Genomic DNA, 3,835 nt, shown 5'->3' with positions numbered 1-3,835 from the left:
AATTTTGCTTTTTTTTTTTTTTTTTTTTAACTAATCTGCGTCAGTACTCATCTGGTACAAATAGGCCTCAGGAGCATTTGGAAACAAAAATCAAAAAGCTATTGTTGAACACCATGGTTTTCTAAAATAACATACAATAATTGGTGGGAGGGGAAAGGGATTGACTAAACAAAATGTTTAAAAAGAAAACATGAATGGGGCGCCTGGGTGGCTTAGTCGGTTAAGCGTCCGACTTTCGCTTAGGTCATGATCTCGTGGTTCGTGGGTTTGGGCCCCGCGTCGGGCTCTGTGCTGACTGCCAGCTCAGAGCCTGGAGCCAATTTCAGAGTCTGTGTCTCCCTCTCTCTCTGACCCTCCCCTGCTCACGTTGTCTCTCTCTCTGTCCTAGAAATAAATAAAAAATTAAAAAAAAAATAAAAGAAAAAGAAAACATGAGTAATGAGATGTCCATAGCAGAGTTTGAAAAGAGCTAACATATTCCTGGGAATTAAGCCCATGTGCATTCACAGGGCTGTGCACATTCCCAGATCTGTGTGCTTGCTCAGGAATTACACAAGAAGCTCCTAAGCTAATACTGAGGCTTAATACAAGCGGCAAGATAAGGCTGAAGTGGATTTGTACACTGCCTGATACAATATTGAAGGCATGTAACAACATGCAAACTGAGGCTCACAACAAAGACTGAGGGACTTAGTTACAGACACTTAAAGAAAACCCTATAAAGCATTAGCTGACCAATGAGATCACTGAGCAGAGACTTCATTGGCCACATATGGCAAAACCAAAACAACAACAACAACAACAACAACGACTTTACAAAATTAATCCAAAAAAGTTTCATAAAGCAAATAACAATAACAACTGCAACAAACAACCCTAGAGGCAGTAAAAGATCTGATTTCCAAATATCTCACACTATATTATTTAAAATGTTCACTTTTCATCCAAAATTTTAAGTATGAAAAGAAATAAGGAGGTATGACCCATTCACAGACTGCACATTCTCCTACATCTATTACAACCTAGACTATCCCGGTAGCAATATTTCTTTCTTCAGCTCTTAAAGGAGGAGTCACAACTGTCCATTCCATAGCTTCTAGGAGTTTTAGAGTGTTTTCACAATGATTTCAATTAATTTATTTGGATCATCAGTAAGGTAAACAATACCTGGTAAGTACCTTCTAATATTTTTGGATCATTATGTCAGAGATAAAAACTAAAAAATATAATGAGGTTGCTCAACAAACTCCTTAGGAAAAACATTGTAAATTGTCTAGTACATCAGAAGTGACAACATCTTTTTAATGTTCTTTTTGGAAGTATACCTCCAGTAAGTTTAAGTACAGATGGTTTCTTATGCTCATCTTTCCCAGATGATGACAATTTGCATAAACATAGTAGAGTACCAAAGCCAGGAAATTAATAGTTATAAAATGGTATTACCTAGTCCACAGACCTTATCTAAGTTTTATCAATTTTACCATTAATTTCCTTTCTGGAAACCATTTTGGTGGAACCCAGGCCAAGACCAGGCATTGCATTTTGTCTTTGTCTCTTCTAATTTTGGAAAGTTCCTTATTCTTGGTTGTTTCTTTTGTTGTTGTTTTTTGTTTTTACAGCTTTTACCTTTTGAGAGGGTATTAGCTAACTGTTTTGTGGAATGTCCCTCATTTTGCATTTTTCCTGATGTTTTCTCATGATTTAGAATTCAGTTTTTAAATTCAGGGCAGAAATACCACAGTGTAACATACTTGGGGGATAGGGAGAGGGACATGCCATGTCTGTATATCTCACTACTGGTGGTATTAACTTTGATTGCTTTTGTTGAGGTAGTACTTGTCTGATTTCTCCACTGAGAAGATACTATTGTTTTTTTTCCCCCTTTTTGGGTGCCTGGGAGGCTCAGTCGGTTAAACATCCGACTTGAGCTCAGGTCTGATCTCACTGAATTCAAGTCTCCCATCAGGTTCTTTGCTAACATCTCAGCGTCTGGAACCCACTCTGACCCTCCTCCACATGCACTCTGTGTGTGTGTCTCTCTCAAAAATAAACAAACATTTTAAAAATGTAAGTAATATCTATTTTGTGTGGGAATGGTTTGTCCTGCTAACTTTATCATCCACTGATGGTTCTTGCCAGCAAAATTATTGCTGTAGTGTTTGCTAAATAGTATTTTGATTCCATCCTTTCTTCTATATTAACTGAGATTCTTCTGAAGAGAGGGTATGTTCCTTCTACCTCCTTTTTTATTTAGATTACTATGGATTAAGCATCTGTTTATTTTATTAGTATGATCAGTTTTGGGGGTTTTGGATACCCTTTATTAAATTGCCTTCAGAAAGGCTGTACAGATTTACACTCCCTCAGGTGCTGTATTAATCTGCCACCTTTCTACACCTACACCAACAATAATGGTGTATGATTAACAAATGCATTTTATTTAAAAAAAAAAAATATTGGGGCACCTGGGTGGCTCAGTTGGTTAAGCGTCTGACTTTGGCTCAGGTCATGATCTCATGGTTCGTGGGTTCAACCCCCGCATCGTCTTCTGTGTTGACAGCTAGCTCAAAGCCTGGAATCTGTTTCAGATTCTGTATCTCCCTCTCTCTGTGACCCTCCCCTGCTCATGCTGTCTCTTTCTCTCAGAAATAAATAAAATAATAAAATAAAATAAAAATAGTAATAAAAAAGATATCCAGTAATTGCTTTTCTTTGAATTTTATTGCCACCAAAGTGGAGCCTCTTACATATATTAACTGGTCATTTGTGTTTTTTCTTCCATCATTTATTTTATATAACATTGCACATTTTACTCTTGCCATGTAGGTGCTTATGTGATCTTTATATCCTGATGATATTACTGTAAATGTAATAGTTTAGAATATATTTTCTAAATTTATTTGCATTTTAACTTTGATAATGAACATCAATTTATTTTTACACAGCTGAATATGTTGATGTGCTCCTATTAAATCTGTGCTGTTGTAGAAAGTTCCTTCCCAAATAAAATAAAATAAAACAGAGTGATATTCAACTTGCTTTCTCTGATTTTTGATAGGCTGAAATTTTCATATGTATCTATTTTATTTTTCTGGAATACATACCATTAGATTTTCTAAATAAAATATTTTCTATGCTTCTATACCTCTCCCCCCTCCATATTTCAGAAATTTACAAAGGTAGAATTTAAATCAGTAGGAAAATTATATATCTATATCTACATCTATATGTATATAAATGTATATGTATATCTTGTAATGAGGCAAACTCATATTATTTATAGAAATGGATTCCACATGTATATACTTTCCAATAGAAGATCACCCAGCCATCAAAAAGAATGAAATTTGGCATTTGCCAGAACCTGAATACAACTAGAATGTATTATGCTAAGCAAAATAAGTCAATCAGAGAAAGACAAATACCATATGATTTCACTCATATGTGGGATTTAAGAAACAAACTAGGTGAACATATTGGAGGGGGCTGGAGGAGGAAAAAAAGAGAAAAAGAAAGGGAAACAAACCATAAGAGACTCTTAAAGATAGAGGAAAAAACAGAGTTGGTGGAGGGAGGTGGGTGGAGTATGAGCTAGATAGGTGATGGGTATTAACAGGGCCCTTCTTATGATGAGCACTGGGTGTTATATGTAAGTGATGAATCACTGAATTCTACTCCTGAAACCAATATTGTACTGTATGTTAACTAATTGGAATTTAAATCAAAGTTTGAAAAGAAAAAAAGGGCCTATGAGTTGAAGTAAATGACAGTATAATCTATATATTTAAAAATATTTCTAATATAAATATTAATTTATGTTGCATGTAGGCAACAT

The sequence above is a fragment of the Crocuta crocuta genome, unplaced genomic scaffold, assembly GCF_008692635.1.
Source record: "Crocuta crocuta isolate KB4526 unplaced genomic scaffold, BGI_CrCroc_1.0 scaffold441, whole genome shotgun sequence".
NCBI classification, from domain to species: domain Eukaryota; kingdom Metazoa; phylum Chordata; class Mammalia; order Carnivora; family Hyaenidae; genus Crocuta; species Crocuta crocuta.
This window is presented reverse-complemented; position numbering follows the sequence as displayed.